The sequence below is a fragment of the Microcaecilia unicolor genome, chromosome 8 (genome assembly GCF_901765095.1).
Source record: "Microcaecilia unicolor chromosome 8, aMicUni1.1, whole genome shotgun sequence".
In the NCBI taxonomy this organism is placed as follows: Eukaryota; Metazoa; Chordata; class Amphibia; order Gymnophiona; family Siphonopidae; genus Microcaecilia; species Microcaecilia unicolor.
Window position 1 is genome coordinate 39,395,566 of NC_044038.1, and position 25,897 is coordinate 39,421,462.

Genomic DNA, 25,897 nt, shown 5'->3' on the forward strand with positions numbered 1-25,897 from the left:
GATGAAACTACAGTGTAGTACATTTAAAACAAATAGGAGAAAATGTTTCTTCACCCAACGCGTAATTAAACTCTGGAATTCTTTGCCGGAGAACGTGGTGAAGGCGGTTAGCTTGGCAGAGTTTAAAAAGGGTTTGGACGGTTTCCTAAAGGACAAGTCCATAGACCGCTACTAAATGGACTTGGAAAAATCCACAATTTCGGGAATTACATGCATAGAATGTTTGTACGTTTGGGAAGCTGCCAGCTACCCTTGACCTGGATTGACCGCTGTCGGGGACAGGATGCTGGGCTTGATGGGCCTTTGGTCTTTTCCCAGTATGGCATTACTTATGTACTTATTGGCAAAGTATGTGCCATCATATCAAAGCGCATACATTAATGCCAGTCTTTTATAAGAGTTTACTATAATGATAATAAATACCTTAAAATCAATTTCAAGAACCTCAGTGGTACCACTCCGATAGCTCATAAAGTCATTGCTACCTAAGACTGAAGAGACAATATGTTTAGTTGGGTACCTGGTCAAAATAGCCCTGACAAAAAAAGCTCCAAACAAAAAAAGCTCCTGACATAATAGTCCCTGACTTAACAGCCACTGTCAAAAGGGCCTGCCCACAATATAACCCTTGACAAGTTAGCCCCCCCGACAAAAGGGCCTGCTCAGGCTGCCCAGAATATGGGACTACATTTTTTCCTAATAATTTTACCTTGCCAAACAGGATAAGGTTGGTAAGACTATGAAAATGATGACAATATTGTTTTTTTTAAATTAGCATGTTGATGGAAGAATAGTTTTTTTTAAATAGCAGAACAGACCATGAATACCAGTTTGTAGCTATAGAATTTTTTTTATATATGCTTTATGCAATTGAATGCTGGTAGGAGTCTTTAGCAGTGAAGATTTCAGTTGTAGTTTATTATATTTTTTGTGATGTGTTATTTTTTCTTAGGGGGATGTTTTGTTAAGGGGGCTATTTTGTGTAGGGGTTATTTTGTCAAGGGTTGTTTTGTAGGAGGGGGCATTTTGTCCAGGGCTATTTTGTTAGGGTGTGAAATGTCAAGGGTTATTTTGTTACAAGGCTGTTTTGTCAGGGCTATTATGTCTGGGTGCCGTTTAAGAGATGGTGACTGCACTTTAGGGGACTAGCCTTGAGAAAGCTTAGGGTGAAATATGTCGGCAAAGTAGGCCCCACGCTAATGTTGAAAATTAGCTTCAAAGCTGTTACAATTTGCTAGGATTAAGCTAAGTGCTTTCCTGATTTTTATATTTATGTACTAAGCTAATGCTGAATTAGAATATAAATTTAGAAAGATAGGGGACCTTTTACGAAGGCGTGCTTAAAGGTGGCTGGTGGTAGCTGTAGCTCGTGGTTTTCCCATGCGTTCTGGCAACCTCTTAGCATGGCTGCAAAAAAGTGGATTTTACATTTACAGCAATAATGGCCAGATGCTAAGTTCATTTACTGCATGAGCTCTTTCCACCTCCTATTTAGCAGGTGGTAAGGGCTGACGCACTAACCCTGCAGTAATCGGGCAGTGCACTCCAACGTGGCTGCACTTCCCCCACGGTAGAAAATAGAAAATTATTTTCTACTGCGGGAAACAGAGCTTGCCAAAATCAGAACTATCGTTGGGCGTCTGGCATTAGCGCTGTTTTGGCGCATGCTACCCGCTTGGTAGCCCTACCGTGCCTTCATAAAAAGGCCCCATAATGTTTTAAAAATTTTTTCAAAATTTAGAACCAATGACGATTTGGTACATGAAGCTTAGGTAACTTTGATTTTATGAGCTATCAGAGTGGAACGGCTGAGGTTCTTGAAATCGGTTTCTAAAGGTATTTATTATTATTATTATTAGAGTAGAATTTTATTGGAAGATATATGCTGTACTCTTATGATTTGATTATTTCTTGAGCCTGTTGGATGGTCTTTTTATAAGAGGTCATGTATTTTGAATTAATTTTAGGGTGGTATTTATTCCTCCCAGTGCAGCGAATCTGTCACTGCTCTCTAGGGAGAACTAAACATCCACCCAAGGCTGCTTAATGTATATTTACCTCACTTATCTAGACTCCTTAATTATCAGAGTTGTGCACCACTCTGAGTAGATTAGGAGATAGCAGACAAGAGAAATACCGGGAGTATGAGGATTCAGCTCTCAATTTTATTAAAGCAAATCAATCAATACAACACTCACCAAACAGTTGTCACTAGATCAAAGGTAACAGCAAACAAGACCGTTTTCTCTTGGGGAGTTGTCAGACAGTGAATCAAACAGATGTCACTGGTCCTGAATTCTCCATCTCATTGGCCAAGCCAATAGGTTATATACCGTTTCCAGCTTATTTTCGAAAGAGAAAGACGCCCATATTTCGACCCAAATCGGGAGATGGGCGCCTTTCTCCCTTGGGCGCCCAAATCAGTATAATCGAAAGCCGATTTGGGGCGTCTCCAACTGCAATCTGTCGAGGGAACGGACAAAGTTGACGGGGGCATATCGGAGGTGTGGTGAAGGCGGGATTGGGACATGTTTATTGTCCGAGGAGAGATGGGCGCGCTCGGCTGATAATGGAAAAAAGAAGGGCGCCAGAAGCGAGAATTTGGGTCACTTTTTCTGGATCCTTTTTTTTCACGAACAAGTGCCCCAACTGCCCAGATGACCACCGGAGGGACTCAGGGATCACCTCCCCTGACTCCCCCAGTGGTCACTAACCCCCTCCAACCCAAAAAAAAGAACTTTAAAAACTTTTTTTTTCCCAGCCTGTATGCCAGCCTCAAATGTCATACCCAGCTCCATCACAGCAGTATGCAGGTCCCTGGAGCAGTTGTTAGTGGGTGCAGTAGGTTTCAGCCTGGTGGACCTAGGCCCATCCCCAACTTGTGCTGGTAAATGGGAGCGCTCCAAACCGCCCCCAAAACCCACTGTACTCACATCTAGGTGCCTCCCTTCAGCCATAAGTGCTATAGTAATGGTGTAGATTTGTGGGCAGTGGGTTTTGGGGGGGATTTGGGGGGGCTCAGCACCTAAGGGAAGGGCGCTATGGATTTGGGAGGTATTTAAATTTTTTTAAATTGTTACAAGTGCCCCCTAGGGTGCCCGGTTGGTGTCCTGGCATGTGAGGGGGGCCAGTGCACTACGAATCCTGGCCCCTTCCATGACCAAATGCCTTGGATTTGTTCGTTTTTGAGCTGGGCGCCTTCGGTTTCCATTATCGCTGGAAAATGATACCGCCCAGCTCAAATCCGCACACATCCGATGCATTTGCCTGGCACAAACCGTATTATCGAAAAAAAGATGGACGTCTATCTTTTTCGAAAATACGGTCTGTCCCGCCCCTTCACGTACCCGTTCTCGGAGATAGACGCCCATGGAGATGGGCATTCACGTTCGATTATGCCCCTCTTTGTGACCTAGATTACTGGCAGTCAGCTGTTTATCAGTAAATCTTGATTGCACATGATTACACCATATCAGTTTCGACCACAATGAATCTTACTCTCGACCACCTGACCTATCTGACCTCCATGGTTTCACTTAGTCTCTTCACAGGTCTGTTTTTCACACTAATTAACTAATATCACTTTACAATGAAGGTTCATTTGAGCCCTTTGAAAGAAACTCTGAAATAAAACTGGGGGTGATTTATTAAGTAATATTTACACTTTGTAAGAATTAAATGCCTGTTTTAACAGTGAACTTGCATTAAAATGGTATTAACACACAATAAAGTAAGTATTTTTGGTTAATGTAGAATTTGGCATTAAAATTTAAGGGCCTCTTTTACTAAGGTGTGCTAGCGTTTTTAGCACTAATATTTAGGGAGCACGCTAGTGTGCCTTAGTTATGGAACGCATTGCCGCGCAACTTAAAAACGACCTACGAACTAACCAACTTCCGCAAACTACTGAAGACCCATCTCTTTAATAAGGTTTACCACAAAGATCAACAAACATGAACAAACACAACTCCTTCACATATATTCTGAAATGTCTTATAATATCTGCTTGTTATACTATTATCATGTTCTTTTCTTTTTTCATAATCATGTTAACTAAGATCCTTCTATAATACTAAATGTATATTTTCTAATGATATTTCCACCATTCATGATGTATTGTAAGCCACATTGAGCCTGCAAAGAGGTGGGAAAATGTGGGATACAAATGCAATAAATAAATAAATAAATAAATAAATAAATAAATAAATAAATACATAAATAAAAGACCCCCCACATGAGCTGATTAATCTGTAGATTATGCTAACCATCTCATTTCATGTGCTAATATCTAGAAAATAAGGAGATATCAAATATCAAGCATGGAAAAATCTGACTTGAATCGCTCACATAGTCAGAGTTCTTTTCAGAGGAAAGGCCTCGAGAAGCCCCCAGCATACAACAAAGCTTCGGGGGCTGGGCTTCCTTATCATCAGCCAGAAAACCTCCGTAAGCTTGTTTATTCTTAGTAACTGCTTTTTATTCATATAAATTCACACCAGATATTACTTAGCTTTATCAGGTGTTTGAACGTGCGGATCCTTCTTACACCTTGACCTCGACCAAAGATGGTTGCCATTTCGAAGACCTGCCTCAGGGTTCAGTGGTCTGCGTGTTATCTGGGAAATGAGAAAAAATTATTATCCTTCTATTCCCTGACAAAAGTAAAAAAAAGTCAGGAACCGACTTTGGCCTGTCATTGTAATCTACTGGACCATACGTTTGAGCAATTGAAATGTTTGCTGTTACAACACATAAAGACATCCCCAAATCGGATTGGCACCAACAGAAAACACTTGCTCCTCCAGAATGAACAGCGATGGATATTTCGTCTTAATTCGCTAGCTCTGGAGGGACTGAATGGCAGAATAGAGGGTTGCCACTTTTTCTGAACATTTGTCTGATTGTTCTTTGAGGAGCTAGTAATATTTATATATAGTAAAATCGAGTCCTATGATGTTGATATACACCCCCTTAATCCTCTATGCTGATTGGCCATGTTTAAGCATGGCGTCTGACGTAGTCGGCCTTTTAGAGCGGCCACTTTTTGCTTTTACCTGTTTTCCTGAAAAACCATTAGTGCAGAGGTAACAACTTGGCTCCTGACTTTTTTTTTTTTTTTTAACTTTTGTCAGGGAATAGAAGGTAATAATTTTTTCTCATTTCCCAGATAACACGCAGACCACTGAACCCTGAGGCAGGTCTTCGAAACGGCGGCCATCGTTGGTTGTGGTCGAGGTGTAAGAAGGACCCGCACGTTCAAACACCTGATAAAGCTAATATCTGGTGTGAATTTATATGAATTAAAAGCATTTACTAAGAATAAACGAGCTTACAGAGGTTTTCTGGCCGATGATGAGGAAGCCCAGCCCCCGAAGCTTTGTTGTATGCTGGGGGCTTCTCGAGGCCTTTCCTCTGAAAAGTACTCTAACCATTTGAGCGATTCAAGTCAGATTTTTCCATGCTTGATATTTGATATCTCCTTATTTTCTAGATATTAGCCATATTGATAGGGAGATCACCTCTTTGTTGTATTGATACTTACATGTTAACACAAAGACTTAACTATAATTCTGTCTCTGAAATACTAAGTTACTCCAGCAGAAATTCTGGAATAAGAAACATATTACTACAGATTTAAGGATATGGGGAAAAGGCCTGCTGCAAATTACCCATCACCTAAGCATCAAAAAAGGGTTGGGAGATGGACATATCATAGTAACATAGTAAATGACAACAGATAAAGACCTGAACGGTCCAATCAGTCTGCCCAACAAGATAAACTAATTTTACATGGTATGTGATACTTTATATGTATACCCGAGTTTGATTTGTCCTTGGCATTCTCGAGGCACAGACCATAGAAGTCTGCCCAGCACTGTTCTTGTACTAAACGTTCTGAAGCTAACTTCGAAGCCCCTTAAAATTTACACTCCAGCCCATCCATATCTATTCAGTTACGATCAGGGCATAGACCGTAGAAATCTGCCCAGCACTGGTTTTGCTTCCCAATTACTCGTGTCGCCACCCAATCTCCACTAAGATTCCGTAGATCCATTCCTTCTAAACAGGATTCCTTTGTGTTTATCCCACACATATTTGAATTCCATTACTGGTTTCATCTCCACCACCTCCCACGGGAGGTTATTCCATGTAGCCACCACCCTCTCTGGAAAAGGTTTGTTTGCGGATTAATACCTTTCAAATATTTGAACATCTGTATCATGTCACCCCTGTTTCTCCTTTCCTCCAAGGTATACATGTTCCAGGTCAGCAAGTCTCTCCTCGTATAGTTTGCAAAGCAAATCCCATATCATTTTTGTAGCTTGGAGAGAAAGAGATTGGGGAGGGGGTTGGGGTTGAGTGTCAGCATGCAAGGCTTTCACTTTGGTAGCCTGGGTTTGCTCTCCATGGGTGAATATACAACTGCTTGAAAGTGGATGTAAATGTATCTAGGTACGTTGGACCTGCTGTCCTCCTGCTCATCGGCTTTTCAAAGGGAGGTCCCATATATGCTTTCCTTTTGAAAATGTGCTTGCAGGTCACTGGATGCAATGTGCATTCTACCCATGGGCATATACACTCAAGCCAAATCCAAAACGTTTTCCACATATGGCTGTGCTTAAGTTACCTTATCTACCCAAGCGAAGTCTTAATAACAACATGCTTCCTTTTACCATCTTCTCTGTGGAAGTAGTCCAGTAGACAGATAGGTCCTACAGGAGGCTGTATTTCAGAACATTTCAAATTGGACAACACATTGAAAATCTGGGTAAACAATGCTGCCTTATCAACTTACTATTTGTTATCTCCACGATAGGGCAGCTATGGCGAGAGAGAGAGAGAGAGAGAGAGAGAGAGAGAGAGAGAGAGATCAAAACTCTTTTGTTCTCTCTAAACCCAGGATTTTTAAAAAAATTATCACACGTTTTGGAAAAATGCATCTAAGGACAATTTCCAAGCTCAGGCATCACATATGGTTGCATCAGTGGCATAACACAGTACTGACAGCGCCATATGTACAGCAGCTGGTGGGACTGCATGTGATGTGACAAACCCTGAACATTTATTCCAAGACATGACTTATTGAAGTAAAATATAGTGTCTGGAGCATGGAGGGGGGGGGGGGGGGGGGGAGGGGGAAATTTCTGTTACTGTACAGAAACCAGTCTGGAGGAAAGTAGTCTGTCCAAGAATAGGATCTGCTGACTAACGTTCATGGCTTGCCTGCAGTGAGGAGGGTCTACATTAAGATGTCAGATGGCTAATGCAGCTTGTGAGTCAAACCGTAATGGATAGTTTCATAAATAACCTTTTCACGTACAGCAGGGGACTGTTTCCTTTTAACAGTGTTTTCTCAATACCACTTAACTTTTGTTCTGTGTGTTACGTGGGTGTAGCTGCTTTTCATCCATGGCATCATCAGATATTAGTCAGGATCTGATGTTGGCTCCCACCCGATGCAGACTGATGCTTACGGACCATCGGAATGCATTGGAAAGGCAGCTGGAAAACCTGGACTGGCACTTGTAATATAGAGTTCGGTTGGTATGACTCGCTAGCATCGTTAAATGCTGGAAACCGTGAGCTTTAATCCCAGCATAAGGGAAAAAAAAAAGCTTCTTCAAAACATATTAACAAAATCATTAACCCTATCCTAGTCCACAACACTGTGGGGAGGAGACCAAGCAGAAAAATAAAGGAAATAAAAGCATTCAACATGAAGAAAAAAACACCTTATAACACAGTGCTCTCCAGTTACAACTTACTATACAGACTTCAAGCTGCCTCTCTCACTGGCGAGCTAGAGATGAGCCTCCTGCTGTTAATAAAGGCCGAAAGTTGTGAGGGTTCAAAAAACACATTCTTCACTGGCTGCAACTTTACTATACATTTACAGGGATAGTTCAGGAAAAATGGTACCACTAACTGTAGAAAAAAGAAGGGGTTCACACCTTCCACAAATCCAACAAGGAAAACAAATGCAGAGTGGAAGAAAATCCAATCCAAGAAACCAGTCAGAACTCACGGAATGAGAACTCCAAAAAGACTTTATTAGGACCCTACACGGTTCGTGTTTCGGCTATAAAGCCTTCATCAGGGGTCTAAAAACATAACATACAAACAGAATGAGAATAATATATATGTTGAAAATAAAAAATTGAAATCATGTTAAACACAACATGGAGAATATTGTCTCAAGTAAAAGCATATTACACATAACACATAACATAATCTGAGCCATTTGGTCATGGGAGGGGCCACGATTCGTAGTACACTCGCCCGCCTGACATGCCAGGACACCAACTGGACACCCTAGAGGTCAGTGCGGTGGACTTCAGACAACGATCCCACATGCATAGCTCCCTTACCACGGGTGCTGAGCACCCAACCCCCTCCCCCAAAACCCACTACCCACAAATGTACAACACTACCATAGCTCTTAGGGGTGAAGGGGGCACCTACATGTGGGTACAGTGGGTTTTGGAGGCCTCCCATTTACCAGCACAAGTGTTAAAGGTAGGGGGGATGGGCCTGGGTCCACCTGGCTGAAGTGCACTGCGGTACCCACTAAAAGTGCTCCAGGGACCTGCATGCACGCAGGCCTCTAGGACTTGTTGCTGCTGTATAACAGTGGCACACCAGTTGACACCTGAAGACTAATCTCTCCGAAAACGTCCTTTATTGGAATAAGCACGCTTACTCACAGTTAACTTCAGATCAGAGGTTATGCCCCACTAGCAACGAGTCTCCCTGGTACTGAGATTAGCAGTAGGTCAGAGCTGGCAGAATGGTGTACAATGCCCTCTTTCAGCCACATTCAAGGTAAGAACTAAGTTCTCTAACGTGGCTAACACGTGAAAGGGATCTAAAACTGGCTTACAAAAATGGCCACTACCTCATGGACTACCGGAAACAAAACAGGGCACACTCTGACCCAGTAAGCAGGGGGGAAAGCACCATGGGTGTAGAGCCTACCAACTACCAACATCGTGAGCATTTGCCACAAGCTAGTGGAATCACGGAGCCCAATACCCTATACCCACCACAATGCATTGCTGATGTGACTCTGCAGTGCGCATAACAGAAAAGGTGTCGAGAGCCACATCAGAACCATGGAAAGGCTGTCACAGGATAGAACACATTCTGCTGTCATGGAGGTGGGTACGGCATTTGAGGCTGGCATACAGGCTGGAAAAAAGTTTTTAAAGTGGGATTTTTTTGGTGGGAGGGGGTTAGTGACCACTGGGGGAGTCCAGGGAGGTCATCCCCGATTCCCTCCAGTGGTCATCTGGTCAGTTGGGTCACTTTTTTGGGACTTCGTGAAAAAAAAGGGTCCACAAAAAGTGACCCAAAATCGCGGTAAAAATGCCTTTTTTTCCCCGATTATCAGCTAAAGATGCCCATCTCTCCTTGGCCGATAACCATGCCCCAGTTCCGCCTTCACCACGCCTCCGACATGCCCCCATCAACTTTACCCGTTTCCGCGACAGATTGCAGTTGGAAACGCCCAAAATCAGCTTTCGATTATACCGATTTGGGCGCCCACGGGAGAAAGACGCCCATCTCCCAATTTGGGTCGCAATATAGGCGTTTAGACTACTGCAATCTGCTTCTTGCTGGCCTCCCACTTAGTCACCTCTCCCCTCTCCAGTCGGTTCAAAACTCTGCTGCCCGTCTCGTCTTCCGCCAGGGTCGCTTTACTCATACTACCCCTCTCCTCAAGACCCTTCACTGGCTCCCTATCTGTTTTCGCATCCTGTTCAAACTTCTTCTACTAACTTATAAATGTACTCACTCTGCTGCTCCCCAGTATCTCTCCACACTCGTCCTTCCCCACACCCCTTCCCGTGCACTCCACTCCATGGATAAATCCTTCTTATCTGTTCCCTTCTCCACTACTGCCAACTCCAGACCGTGCCTTCTGTCTCGCTGCACCCTACGCCTGGAATAAACTTCCTGAGCCCCTACGTCTTGCCCCATCCTTGGCCACCTTTAAATCTCGACTGAAAGCCCACCTCTTTAACATTGCTTTTGACTCGTAACCATTCGCCTCCACCTACCCTCCTCTCTTCCTTCCCGTACAAATTAATTGATTTGATTACTTTATTTTATGTCTATTAGATAGATTGTAAGCTCTTTGAGCAGTGACTGTCTTTCTTCTATGTTTGTGCAGCACTGCGTACGCCTTATAGCGCTACAGAAATGCTAAATAGTAGTAGTAGTAGTAGTTTTTCTCTTTCGATTATAAGCACGAATGTCTCTCGTATATATTAGAGTTTACCTTATATCCTAAGCACTGAAAGTTCTGATTCATCTAAAGTTAAAAAGTATTTAAACTGGAGGCATGCAACTGAACATTAAGATTTAGGACCCCTTTTAGAAAGGCGTGCTAGCTAGCATTTTTAACACAAACTAAAAATAAGCATGTGCTAAATGCTAGAGACACCCATGTATTCCTAGGGCGTCTCTAGCGTTTAGTGCATGTGCCTTTGTAAAAGACCCCCTTAATGCAGCAAGTTGTACAGATAACGCTTTACCTCAGTAAGCAACAGCCTCCCAAATCGGTTCAAGTTTGAAAACTGTAGGTCACTGAAGCGTGATTTCTTCAACCCGATACATCACAGATAAAGAGTGGCTCACAGCAGGTGTCCCGCCGGTTACTGCTGGCAGTTGCCCTGTTGAGCCCTTCCCTCCTGGCCCAGAAGATTCAAGTGACTTCTATAGAGCATCCAGGTCTGGCCTTGGCTTCTCCAGCCGCAGTGGTTGTGGCAGGGATGTCTGTAGATTGGGAGTGAAAGAGATCTCCATGCTAAAGTCAGGCGATGCCCCTCCTGGCTGCGAGGTCTGACAAGCCGGTGACTTACTGGAAGCTGAAGAGCTCGTCCCTCACAACTAAGAAAAGAATCCATGGGACCGTTAAGCACTAGAGTAGAATGCAGCTGAGGTTCAGAGGGATAAACCCTCAGCTTGCCTTTTCTTTTCTCCATAGTGACTGTGAGGGTAACACTTATGCTAACAACGCCATCTTGACATCTCCTCCAGCATGAGACTTTTCTTAATGTAGCAGCAGAGTAACACAGTCAATGGCAGCAGAAAAGGGCTAATTGGCCCAACTAGACTACCTAGCTGTCTTCCTCTCTGGTTTTCTACTATTTGGAATAGGTGATCATATAAATTCCCATACTAAAACCAAAACTCATTTCACTTATGCCTCATACTTGACCCTTCAATCATGGACAATATTGCAGCCGGTTATATCAACACAAATTGATTATTGTAACCTTGTGTATTTGGGAATATCATCTAACGCAGTGCTTCTCAACCCAGTCCTCAAGGCACACTTTCTCTTCTTAAATTCCTAATCCCTTTCAACAATCCTCACTGGTAACAAAACTCTCTTCAAAACCCCGTCAGGGCTCAGCCTCCACCTACTCTAGTCCTTGCAGTTCAGTCCTGCCTTCTGTGACTAGAAGCCTCCCTACTGGCTGGATCCTACCACAGTCTCTGTACTAGTGGGGGGGGGGGGGGGGGATATTGGAGAGCTACAGAGAGGACCAGTGGCAATCCTAGATCGACTGCCACCCAGGTCGGATCGCCGCTGCGCACCCCCCCAGGTGCAGCGGCGTCCGTCCCCCCAAGGTGCAGCATGACACCCCCCCGGTGCAATGACACGCCCCTCCCCGGCGCACCAAGCCCCCCCCCTGGTCATTCTTGGCTGCTGGAGGGTGCAGAGAGCAGCCGACGCCTGTCAGCTCCACTGGCTCCCTGCTCCCTCTGCCTCGGAACAGGAAGTAACCTGTTCCGGGGCAGAGGGAGCAGGGAACCAGTAGAGCCGACAGGCGCGTGGCTGCTCTCTGCACCCTCCAGCAGCGTGCACCCGGGGCGGACCACCGTCCCGCCCTTGGTACGCCACTGGAGAGGGCTAACTGAAAAATATCCAGACATTTTAGCCTTCATTCTGACTTCGAGCCCAGCAATTTATACATTTTTAGAATCCTAAAAAAATCCAGACAGTTGTTAATCCAAGGTTCCTGAGTCCTCAGCACATCTGAAGGCCCCCGCCCCCAAGCATTTGGGACTGACTGTCCATATGACTGTATGTGCACATATATGCTAGCATTCTAAATATTTATGTGTATAACTGGCATGTGAATGTTAGTAGCTACTTTATAGACTTATCCCCTTTGTGCTGCTACAGAGATGAATCATTCTGGTGCAGAACAAATCATCTGTCTTCTTTCCTGCAGAAGTCAGCCTCATAAATATGCTTATGAAGGAACCTATTACTTGTCAGGAATACATTGACCCCAGGGCAGTGTATTCTTAGGATATACCTTGAGCTCTTATTGTGCCAAGGTTTGCAATAAATAAAATACCCTGATTGTAAAATGTTGCAGAATAAAATCACTCATAATACAACTGGGAGAAACATTTGTAAGCCTGCTTCTGTAAGCTATCAGCAGCATACCTCTAGTATACAGGGTTTTTGAAAGAGACACAGTTTCAGGAATGAGTTATATGTTTACTCATCATATCTGATCATTCATTGCTGTAACGTGTGTTAACTTCATGCCCAGTTCACAAAGAAGCATGAAATCCAGTCATATCTCAGTAAGGGCTCATTGTACTAAACTGCAGTAAGTACTACCCTGTTTCCCCGAAAGTAAGACATCCCCCGAAAATAAGACCTAGTAGAGGTTTTCCTGAATTGCTAGATATAAGGCCTCCCCCGAAAGTAAGACCTAGCAAATTTTTGTTTGAAAGCAGGGCCGCCGAGAGCCGGACAAGGCCGCCCCCGGGCGGCCCCCCCACCCGAGATCACCGGCCCCCCACCTTCCACCCGCCCTCCGTCGCTCCCGGAACTAACCTTAAATGCCTTCTTTCACCTTCGCAGCAAGCAGCAGCAGGGCAGACCTCTCCTTCCTTCCGTGCCCCGCCCTCACGGAAGGAAGGAGTGGAGTGGCCTGCCCTGCTGCTGCTTGCTGCGAAGGTGAAAGGAGGCGTTTAAGGTTAGTTCCGGGAGCGACAGAGGGCGGGCGGGCCAACCCCGATCCAACCCTGATGTTTCCCCGAAAAATAAGACAGCCCTTAAAAATAAGACCTAGTGCATTTTGGGGGGGGCAAAAATTAATATAAGACAGTGTCTTATTTTCGGGGAAACACGGTACTACTAATCATTTCTATAGAACTACTAGATGTACACAGCACTGTACACATTTTATCAGAGCCTAGAGGGCTCACAATCCAAGTTTTTTTTTTGTACCTGGGACAATGGAGGATTAAGTGACTTGCCCAAGATCAAAAGGAACTGCAGTGAGAATTGAACCCAAGTCACCAGGATCAAAGTCCACTGCACTAACCATTAGGCTATTCCTCCACTAGTATGTGCTTACTACAGCTTAAAAGAGCTTACCTGGGAAACACTGAGGCATCCCGCGGTAAGTTCCAAATGTGCCTATGCAAACCATGCACTAAATAACTTTTAAAAATTTTTCTTGGAGGGGGCATGTCCAGATTTGCAGAGTGGGCTTGACAGCACAAATCAGTTAGAGCAACTACATTGCTGCACACTAACTGATTAGCACAAGATTAGTGTGTGAGTTCTTACTGCCTACAAAATAGGTGGCAGTAAGGGCTCACATGTAGCGGCGTAGCAAGGGCGGGGCGGTGGGGGCGGTCCGCCCCAGGTGCACGCCGCTGGAGAGGTGCAGAGAGCAGCCGTGCACCTGTTGGCTCCGCTTGTTCACTGCTCCCTCTGCCCCGGAACAGGTTACTTCCTGTTCCAGGGCAGAGGGAGCAGGGAGCCAGTGGAGCCGACCTGGTCCTGGAGGCATCCCAGCCAGTCAGATTTTCAGGATATCCACAATGAATATTCATGAGAGAGATTTGCATACCAAGGAGGCAGCGCATGCAAATTTCTCTCAAGAATATTCATTGTGGATATCATGAAAACCTGACTGGCTGGGATGCCTCCTGGACCAGGTTTGGGAACGACTAGTATCCTGCATTTCTTTTCTTATGCTTTTGGTTTTTATTTGTAAACCGCTGTGATTTGGCCATCAGCTACAGTGGTATATCAAGTTTGAAAGAAAGAAAGAAAGAAAGAAAGGGTGGAGCATGGGTGAGACATGGGCGTGTCTCTTACTTACGTGTGCACCTTATAGATTACTACAAGTTGCATTATTATTATTATTAACATTTGTAAAGTGCTACCAGACGCACGCAGTGCTGAACATCCAATATAGAGAGAGACAGTCTCTGCTCAAAAGAGCTTACAATCTAAAAATAAGACAGACAGACAAAACAATTAAGGACAAGGGACGTACTGGGTGAGAAGGAACAAGGGGAGGGCAAATTGAGTAGTGGCTAGAAGCCAAAAGCAGTGGTGAAAAGGTGGGTTTTTAGCATAGATTTGAAAACAGGTAGAGATGGAGCTAGACGTATAGGCTCAGGAAGTCTATTCCAGGCATAAGGTGCAGCGAGGGAAAAGGAACGAAGTCTGGAGTTAGCAGTAGAGGAGAAGGGGGATGACAAGAGAGATTTGTCGAGTGAGCGGAGTTCACGGGGAGGAATTAACTACATTAACTGCTTTTACCACTTGCTCTGACAATGAGTTCCACTGCTTAATTCTGCTGTGAGTGAAATAATATTTTCTCCTATTGTTTTGACCAGTATCTATATTTTGTTTTGCCAATATACATCAATGAACAAGGGCACTATCAGGCTTATTTTCGAAAGAGAAGGACGCCCAAATCGGTATAATCGAAAGCCGATTTTGGACGTCCCTAACTGCTTTCCGTCGCAGGGATGGCCAAAGTTCACGGGGGCATGTCGGAGGCGTAGTGAAGGCGGGACTTGGGCGTGCTAACACATGGATGTCCTCGACCCATAATGGAAAAAAAAGGGCGTCCCTGACGAGCACTTGGACGACTTTACCTGGTCCTGTTTTTCTTATGACCAAAGCACAAAAAGGTGCCCAAACTGACCAGATGACCACCGGAGAGGATCGGGGATGACCTCCCCTTACTCACCCAGTGGTCACTAACCCCCTCCCACCCTCAAAAAAAATCTTTAAAAATATTTTGTGCCAGCCTCTATGCCAGCCTAAAATGTCATACTCCGGTCCATCACAGCAGTATGCAGGTCCCTGGAGCAGTTTTAGTGGGTACAGTGCACTTCAGGCAGGCGGACCCAGGCCCATCCCCCCTACCTGTTACACCTGTGGTGGTAAATGTGAGCTCTCCAAAACCCACCACAAACCCACTGTACCCACATATAGGTGCCCCCCTTCACCCATAAGGGCTATGGTAGTGATGTATAGTTGTGGGTATAGGTGGGGGGATCAGCTGTTAAAAAATAAAGGGAGATGATGTGCGCAGAATTTCAGAATTTTCAAATTTTTTGCACAGAATTTTAAATTTTTTGGCACAGAATTCCAGCAGGAGTACTTATTGTACCTTTCTGTATAAAAATTTTCAGCCATCTTCACAGTCAGCCATGAGATAAGTAATAGTTTCTAGTTCTTTCTTATAGAATCTACAGATGTCTGTTGCACTAGTGTTTTCAGTGCTTGCTGTAAACCATCTTGTCTGTAATTTTTAATAGGGGGCAGTTTCTCCAAATGGGTTAGTTTTGTGTATACCTTAACAGGAATGAACCTCACTCCTAAATCAGGGCACATGGAGTATGATCTCAGTCTCTCAAATTTATTGTTAACGCCTGCTGTAAATGTGGGTAGTTTATAAAGTATTCTCAAACCTGACCTGCAATAAGAAAAGTTTAGCTTACTTTGTCTTTTGTTCTGCAATGCAGATTTGAAATATGTGTGTTATTAAGTTATTATTAACACACATATTTCAAATCTGTTTTTTTTTTCACCAGTCAAAAGTCCATTTTCTTGGTACTTATTTGCTTATGTCCTGAAGGATACTAATGAGAGAGAAGATCCACCAGAAGGTGGAAAACTCAAGCACCCCACGGTAAAAACAATAATATGTAAAAAGTGGGAGTACGACCACGGAAACCAGAAACTGGAAGATGTTCTTGAATAAAAAACTTTATTGAAAATTTGAAGACTCGACACGTCGTGTTTCGGCCGTCAGGCCTGCATCAGGAGTCTATAAAAAGTACATTTATATATGATATGTGTGATAAAAGAACAACAAGAAATATTTTTAACAGAAGAAATAAAAACAGTAAATATAATAAATTATATGGACTCATAAACTTATGTAAAAATGATAATAATAAAAAATGAGACATATATAATGAACTGATTATAAGAAATACTGTATATGAATTTATAAAATAATAATATTATATATAAACATGTCATATATAAATAGGGTCATTAAACAGTGAAAGATGTATATGCACACATAAATTTGAAAAAATGAAATAATGCAAAATGCACATACAAGTTGAAATAAAAAAGCAAATTACCATTTAAAATTTGAATTAATAATAATATATATATGTATGATAAAAATATATGTATATGCAAACATATATGTATACTATATTAAAATAACATACATTTGGGGAATATAATAATATTGGTCAAAGGTTTAATGTCAACCACATGAATGGAAAAAACTATAGAAAAAAGTATGGGGAGACCATGAAAAAACTCAGCTAATTTACATAGTACATAACCGCATTACTTAGAGAAAGCGAGTATATAAGAAAAATAGCAAATCTGAATGGACGAGGAAGATCATAGAATTAAAATTAGAAAAATTCTTAATGAGAAATGGTATTGTATTTATTGATGGGACTGACCTGCTGTACAAAGTGCTGCAGAGCAATGACGATAGAAATCCTCTGGAGTTTTTGCAGCAGTCTGTCAGGCGATATATAGAACAAATGAAGAGAAAAAAAATGAGGAGAAAAAAGCTTACCCCTTGATAAAGTGTAAAAAACTGTAAAAAAATATATGGTGTGTAATGTATTGAGCACTAACCTCTTGCACAGAGAGTTGCTAAAAAGTAATAAGATTGATTCTTTGGAAATAGCGTGGTAGTCTGTTGTGAATAGACAAGTAAAAAAGTGTTTCACAGAAGAGAAGGATCAAAAGAAACAGAATAAAACTAAGACAAGAGAGGGGAGCCAGCAAAAGCAATAATTATATATAAAAAATGATTATATATACAATAATTATATATGAAAATAATAAACGCCCACATAAGGGAAAATTAAAAATAAAAAACAAAATATTATGTGTAGATATTATACGGGAAAATATAATGAAATACGTGAATGGACATGAATAACAAAAACGAGAAAAGAGGGGGGTAAATGTAAATAGTACTACTAACCTTAAAAAAGACTGTTTTTAAAAAAGTCCGTCAGAAGCGCTAATTTTAATTCTATGATCTTCCTCGTCCATTCAGATTTGCTATTTTTCTTATATACTCGCTTTCTCTAAGTAATGCGGTTATGTACTATGTAAATTAGCTGAGTTTTTTCATGGTCTCCCCATACTTTTTTCTATAGTTTTTTCCATTCATGTGGTTGACATTAAACCTTTGACCAATATTATTATATTCCCCAAATGTATGTTATTTTAATATAGTATACATATATGTTTGCATATACATATATTATTATCATACATATATATATTATTATTAATTCAAATTTTAAATGGTAATTTGCTTTTTTATTTCAACTTGTATGTGCATTTTGCATTATTTCATTTTTTCAAATTTATGTGTGCATATACATCTTTCACTGTTTAATGACCCTATTTATATATGACATGTTTATGTATAATATTATTATTTTATAAATTCATATACAGTATTTCTTATAATCAGTTCATTATATATGTCTCATTTTTTATTATTATCATTTTTACATAAGTTTATGAGTCCATATAATTTATTATATTTACTGTTTTTATTTCTTCTGTTAAAAATATTTCTTGTTGTTCTTTTATCACACATATCATATATAAATGTACTTTTTATAGACTCCTGATGCAGGCCTGACGGCCGAAACACGACGTGTCGAGTCTTCAAATTTTCAATAAAGTTTTTTATTCAAGAACATCTTCCAGTTTCTGGTTTCCGTGGTTGTACTCCCACTTTTTACATATTACTGAAGGATACTAATATCTAGAACCAATAGCCATGGAAAATTCACTCAATCTATTTTTCCACTGCTGAACTTGAGGGTAGGATAAGGACAGGGACACAGAAGGGAGATGCTAGACAGGACAAATAAGCGTGCAGACAAAAAGAAGGATGGTGGACATGGAGAGAGAAGAAATGTCAGATGGACAGGAAACCCTGCAAAGTCAGAAGAAACAGAGAAAAACAGAAAAGAGACACTGAGACTAGAGGAAATGGAATAATAAATTGTTCAAACAGCAAAGGTAGAAAAAAGTATTTTATTTTGAATTTCATAGTGATTGGAATATGACAGGTTTTACGCAGCCGGCTTCTCCTACATAAGCGCACAACTATGGAATGGGCTCCCAAAAGCTGTGAAAACAATCCACGACCACTTGAACGTCAGGAAATCACTAAAAACCAACTTCTTCAAAAAGGCCTACCCCAACGACCCCATGTAACCCTCTTCACCTACCAACACAGCATGACTATGATCGAAGAGGACATCACGCAATCTTCATCCATTCCGAACCCTCCACTTATACCTTATACGATCACTATACAACTTTGTATTTGTTATCCACCGACTGGGTAAACGCCTTTGACGGTACATTGTAAGCCACATTGAGCCTGCAAATAGGTGGGAAAATGTGGGGTACAAATGCAACAAACAAATAAATAAATGCATATCTCTGATACCTTGCAATTCAGTTTGTATTTCTCTTGTTGGCTGTATATGCAGAATTTGAATTGAGGTTTCAATTCAGTGTTTTTTGCCTTCATATCTCTAGCACTGATGTGTGGTCCCTTGTTTCATATTTGTTGAGTGTCTTGTCTGTAATTTGTACTTGTGACCAAGGTGCAGTATTCTGTTAGAATGCAGTTTTTGTGTAGAAATCGCTACCAGTCCTGTTCTTTTTTTTTTTTTTTCCCCATTTGGTGGCCTATTGTAGTTCTAGGGCCTGGTTGTAATATTGATAGTGTTTGCCTTTATATGGATAAGTTTGTTCTTCTTTTAGTCATGGGAGTTAGTGCTGTTATGGTATCTGAGTTTTTGCATACGTTTTTTGCATAGTGTATTGCAATGGAGGGATTGTTGGGGTTACCATATTTGCGGAGACAAAAAAAAGGAAAAAAAAATAAAATGCTGCCACGCCCCCCCACCCCCAGCCCTGCCCCTGCCACGCCATATAAGCAGAAATGCGTACTTTATAGCAGGGGCGTATCTGGACTCCGGCGGTAGGGGGGGCCAGAGCCAGAGGGAGGGGGCACATTTTAGCCCCCCCCGCCACCACCGACCCCCCGCCATTGTCAGAGCCCCCACCGCCACCAATGACTCTCTCCATCCCCCTCCCGCCGCCAACCCTCCCCCGCTGCCGTTGCTTACCTTTGCTGGCGGGGGACCCCAACCCCCGCCAGCCGAGGTCCGCTTCCACCTGCCGCTGCCTTAAAAACTACTTCTTCAGCCGGCGGGGGACCCCAAACCCCCGCCAGCCGCCCTGCGGTGTTTAAAGTTCATCTTCGGCCTCCGTGGCTGTGCTGCTGTTGATAGATGCTGTTGAATCCACTTCGGGGTCTGATGTCATTGTACGTTGTACGTGCTGCGACGTCAGACTCCGAAGTGGATTCAACAGCTCCTATCAACAGCAGCACGGCCACGGAGGCCAAAGATGAACTTTAAACACCGCGGGGCGGCTGGCGGGGGTCCCCCGCCAGCTGAAGAAGTAGTTTTTAAGGCAGCGGCAGGTGGAAGCGGACCTCGGCTGGCGGGGGTTGGGGTCCCCCGCCAGCAAAAGTAAGCAACGGCAGTGGGGGAGGGTTGATGGCGGTAGGGGGGTCCAGGGCAAAATCTGCGGGGGCCCAGGCCCCTGAGGCCCCACGCAGATACGCCCCTGCTTTATAGAATACGCCTATGCATATTTCTTTTCAGCGTGGATTTTTTTAGTCATGATATATAGAATCTAGTCCTATATGTACTTCCAGCATGAAAAATAAAATTAATGTGCCCCAGAAAGTTGACACTGACAGTGGAATCTGTCAACTTGATTGAGCTGATATTTTATTATGAATGCTATCATATAGGCAGCTTGATTTCTAAAATGAGGAATACTATTTTAAATTAGCGATGTTGTATGATGCATTAATGTACTTATTGATTAACAGATTAAGTTGTGCTGCAATGATAAATATGACACATGACAATAACTGATGTACTAAGACAAATGTGTCTTTGTAGGGGCTGGCAGTGTTGCCTAATAGCTATAAAAGCTATCCAATCTGAAAATTTGAGTTTGAATCCCATCTCCATTATTTACTCTTTGAACTTGAGCATGTCATTCAATTTCCCTGTGCTCGAAGATTGTCAGCACTTGAAATCAGGTCTTTATAGCCGTATGCTTTATCTTATATATATATAGACAGCACTTAAAATGACTACTTTAATTTAAACAACTCCCCAAGACAGTCAGTCAATATTATCCACATAGGAGTGGGTGCAGTGCACTTCAGACAGGCGGACCCAGGCCCATACCCCCCCCCCCTACCTGTTATGTTTGTGGAGGAAACAGAGAGCTCTCCAAAACCCACCACACAAACCCACTATACCCATATATAGGTGCCCCCCTTCACCCGTAAGGGCTACGGTAGTGGTGTACAGTTGTGGTAGTGGGTTTGGGGGAGGTTTTTTGAGGGCTCAGCACACAAGGTAAGGGAGCTATGTTCCTCGGATCATTTTATGAAGTCCACTACAGTGCCCCCTAGGGTGCCCGGCTGGTGTCCTGGCATGTCAGGGGGACTAGTGCACTACAAATGCTGGCTCCTCCCATGTCCAAATGGCTTGCATTTGGACATTTTTGACAGGGACGTCTTTGGTTTCGAAAATCGCCGAAAGTCAAAGATGTCCATCTCTAGGGACGTCCAAATCCAAGGACGTCCTTGGTATTTTCAAAATGAAAGATGGGCATCCATCTTGCTTCGAAAATATAGTTTTCCCCTCCCCTGGATTTGGACGTTTCTTTCGAAAATGCCTCTTAACGTTTACAAAATTACTTTGGGGCCCTTTTACTAAACCGAGATAGGGCTACTACGCAGAAAGCACGCACCAAATCAACCCTACCAATGGGGTAGTGCAGATGCCCAGCGGTAGTTCTGAAGTTGGCATATGCAATTTCATGCAGCAGAAAACAATTTTCTATTGTGAATGACATTCCCGGCGGTAATTGGTAGTGCGGCCATATTGCCGCGTGCTGCCTGATTACCACATGAGTAGCATGGGAGTCCTTACCACCTTCTAAATAGGTGGCAGTAAGAGTTCAGGCAGTAAATAGCCACATGCTAATTTTAATGTTAGCGCATGGTGTAACCAGGGACCTCTAAGTGCAGCCAAGGATAGAACAATCTCCTCCAGCCACAGGCTCCTGGTACAGTCAAGAAATAAATGTCCACCAGCAACTTCAATCTTAAGGACTTTATTCCATGCAGATTTCTAGTAGACCTGATACACAGAGGCGTAGCCAGGTTTTGATCTCAGGGGGAGCAGACTTTTATAAAATAGGCGCCGGTTGGTGTCAGCTAGACAGCAGTGTCTGTGTTGTTGCTCAAGGACTGTGGCGGGCACTGATTAATACGGGCTGTCTCTGTTGCATCCTGCCTACAAGGAAACAGTAAGTTACTTCAGGAGGCAGGACGCAGAAGAGGTCCCTGGACTGGCCAGAGCAGGCAACCTGTCTTCTTAACTACAAAGTAAAAATATTCAAATTGTGACCATCACCTCAGGAATAGCACATACATTCCTTCCATTGCTAGACACCTTGTTTAAATCAGATGGGCTTTTGTTTGTGTGGTGACTCTACAGGATGTGGAGACTACTAGTCTTCAGGATTTTTAATTTGGTTGACAAGGACCACCAAAGGTGACCCTTGCCCCAGAGTGGCTGAGCCCACTTTCAAATAGGGCTAGGCACTTTGCCATTCAGGTTTTCAGGCAATCCACAATGAATCTGCGTGAAAAAGATTTGCATGTAATGGAGGCAGTATATGCAAATCAATTTCATGCATATTTAATGTGGATATCCTGAAAACCTGACTGGCAAGGGGGTACTCCAAGACCAACTTGGGAAACACTGCCCTAAAACACAAAACTTACCACCCCATAACAGCCCAAACCCACCTATGAAAAGACAATGCAATATATATTACACTGGGTTCTCGAGCACCAATATACCTACTATTGGGAAACTGGAACAAGCTGCACTGTTACACATTCCTACACAGACACTACATGCTAGCAGAATTCTTCACCTCAGTCGCACATGCAGAACATGAACAGACCCTCATCTATATAACATGAGTAGCCATACTGGGTCAGACCAAAGGTCCATCTAGCCCAGTATCCAGCTTCCAACAGTGGCCAACCCAGGTCACAAGCACAAGCAGAAACCCAAACTGTGACAACATTCCATCCTACCAATGTAATACAGAATAGGGAGCCACAACCCCCCCCCCCCCCAACAAGAACAAAAATTGAAATAGAGACCCCCTCCTCTCTGCCCAAGAAAACCAGACTCTATAAACAGTGGAATACTGGTAAAAAGAAACAGAAAAACATTTTCTCCTGTACTTTGAAAAATAAACATAGAAAAATATACATTTTACAAAGCAGGTAAATCTCAGTCCTTACAAAGTATTAAATAAAAATAATGTTTTTTCTACCTTTGTTGTTTGGGAATTTGGCTGGTCCCAGTCTTTTTTTCCATGTTCCATGAGTCAGCCTTACATATTCTTTTCCAGGCTGGCCTTTCCATTTCTTCTCTCTCCTCTTGTCTTCTTCCTTTCCTTCTCTACATCTATTTGGCACTGATCTGTGTTACCAGCTTTCCCCTTTTCCAAAATTACCTCTTTGTCCCCCATCTCATCCCTTTTTCATGTCCCTATCTCCTTCTCCCCTTTCCAATAGTGCCCTCTCTGTGTCCCTATCTCCTCCCCCTTTCCAGTAGTGCCCCTCTATGTCCCTATCCAATCTCAGTTTTCCCTTCCCAGTGAAGCCATCATCGCCATACTCTCAAAACAAAGTAAGCAAACCTATGAGCTGCTGCATCCATGTTGTCACTCTTTATTTTTGGTAGCATTTGTATTTAATCTCACTTATATTTTCAAACATGCCAATTTGTGCAGTATACGGATGTACACAGAAAAAGTATAATAACGGAACGGAATATAGGTAGAGTAGTAATTTGTTGTAAATCGTAATCAGTGTGTCATTTGGAGGGGCTGGTTATAGAGGCACTCTAGCATGTGTTATATTCGTGCAGAGATTTTTTTTTCTCCTGGTAAAGGCCACTAAAATAGAATATAAGAAAGCCAATGAACTGCATTAGGGGCTTGTAGCCCATTTAGTTATGTTTAAACAAAAGAGATCTGCATTAAGAAAATATTTATTTTTATTTTGACCTATAAAACCACTAAACAGAATAATCCATTTGTGTATCTAAAATGTACATTCCTACAAATGAGATGATGTGAAAATGTGATTCCATGTGCTCCAATGAAAGGTGAGTTTAATTCTACTTCCATTTAATTTCAATATATTCTATCATCTTTATTACACCAGCTTCCCAAGGCAGAGTACAACAACAGTTAAGATAAACTTATCAGGAAACAGGGTATCCTCACTGAAATCTTGGCCATATGTATTGTACAGAAGAACAGTGAAGAAAAATGAGCACAAACTACAGAGTTTATAATTGCTTTTTCTGACTTTATTTTTTCTCTTTCTGCTGTGTTTCTCTGCATAAAACAACATGAAAAGAAATTCAAATTCCATCTTCATGCACAAGCTATTCAATATGCAATGATCTCTGGGTTTAAGATGGAGGAAGAGGTCGGGGGGGGGGTGTGATGTAGGAATTTGCTTGCTAGGGCTGAACACAGGGATGCAGAGCCTGGAATCTGTAGGACAGAGAGTTCCTTTGGAGTAGGGGAGAGGAAGCTTGCACTGCTGCATCCTAAGCTGTAACTGTTCTAAGGCAGAGGGTATCTGTAATTTGCATGTTAGGATCTGGCAGTTTTCAACAGCGCTTTGCTGAGGAAAATTTGCAGAGAGAATTGGTTAAAACCTGAACCTTAAGCTAAGGGTACAAGCTTTTTTTTCTCTCTTTTAGATTTTTAAGTGTGCTTTGGAATTTAATCTGACTTCTGAGCATTACCTGCCCTACCTCTTAAAACTCATTTTACCTGACAACGGCAGTGAAAGAAGCAAAGGACAGCCGGCTCGTCTTCAGCTTCTTTCTCCTTCCCTCTCAACGTCCCGCCCTTGCCTAAACAGGAAATAAGGGCGGGACCACAGCTCAGCTGAGAGGGAAGGAGAAAGAAGCTGAAGACGAGCCGGCTGATCTTTGCTTCTTTCACTGCCGTTCGCTCCCTGCATAGGCACCGGTTTTTCTAAAAATCGATTTAGGGGAGTTACCGCTCCCCCTGCGCCCCACCTAGCTACGCTTCTGCTGATACACAGTTTCAACAGAAGCATTCACCTTCAATCTTAAGCACATATAAGCCACCTGAAAGTGTGTGGCAAATAGTCCCCTTTAAGCAGTAGGCTATCAGCACGTACCAGGATTCAATACAGGCTCACAGTCAGCTCCGGTCTGGGCTCTTTATCCAGTGCACAATAAACAGTAGTTCAATTCCAAATAGAAGCAGTTCTTTCAGTTCATCATCACAGTTAAATCCCAAAGCAGCAGTTTCTACTTTCTACTCTCTTTACCTTCAGGAGAGTTCAATACTTTAGGGAATCCTCATACCCAAGCGATTTCACCCTGCATCAGCTTCACTGGTAACTTCAATACTTTAGGGACCTCCCTTACCCAAGGATTTTCAGCCTGCAAATATTTTTGGGACTTCCTCACACCCAAGGAATTTCAGCCTGCTTCAGTACTTTAGGGACCTCTCTTACTCAAGGGTTTTCAGCCTGCAACTGCTTCTCTCCCCTGGGACTCCTTCCCACCTGCCTAATCAATCCCTGGCTTCTGCTCTCACAACCAATCATTCTCCTTCCATTAGCTTCCCCCACACCCATACCAGTTGAGTTGAGCATTAGACTAATGATGAGCTCCTGCACACAGGGTTTCCTATCTCTCTTTCCCCCTAGTGGCAGCCCATCTACACATCCTGCCAGCTTACACCCTTGTCTTCCCCTATTGCAGCTAGGAGTCCAGTCCGGGTTCTTCATCTCACCCCCTGGCTCCTTGCCTACAATGCCTTCTGGGACTTGTATTTCAGACTAAAACTGCCTTAACCTAACTATCCTGAATGTGACTTTATCACAACGGCCATTTACTGCCCCATTTCTAAAAAGGCCTTTTTCCCATCACGCATGCCAATTTCATGTGCCAAAACTAGCGCAGACCACTTTTTACTGCAGCTTAGTAAAAGGGCCCCTTGATTAGCTCTGATAATCAGTTATAAATGGTTAAGTAAAAAAAAAAACAAAAAAGGCCATCTGAGTTGCTAATGCAATTTTCTTCCCTCTCATCAGGCCAATATTAAAAAAGTCAAGATGCCTGAAAAATGTCTTTACTCATTTTTACTTCTGTCCATGCTTTTGCCATCCTAATTTCTTTCTATTTCAAACTGAAAATGTCAAAGAAAGAAATCAGGAAGGAAACAAGCATAGATTTAAATAAAAGTGGCTAAAGATATAACGTGAGGTGACAAGATATTTTTCAGATTTGTTGGCGAAAGGAGGCAGGCCAGAGGTAGAATTACAAGACTCAAAGGTGCTGAGGG

At 42.7% G+C, this 25,897-nt stretch overlaps 1 long non-coding RNA gene across 1 annotated transcript; it reads right to left on the minus strand.

Moving 5' to 3' along the window:
- Positions 1-8,881: 8,881 nt before the first annotated feature.
- LOC115475700 lies at positions 8,882-25,565 on the minus strand. The gene is made up of 3 exons (XR_003943089.1): positions 25,483-25,565; positions 10,552-10,554; positions 8,882-8,892 (listed from the first exon to the last, which is right to left on the minus strand). It is a non-coding gene; the product is annotated as an uncharacterized LOC115475700 (long non-coding RNA).
- Between the last annotated feature and the right edge of the window lie 332 nt (positions 25,566-25,897).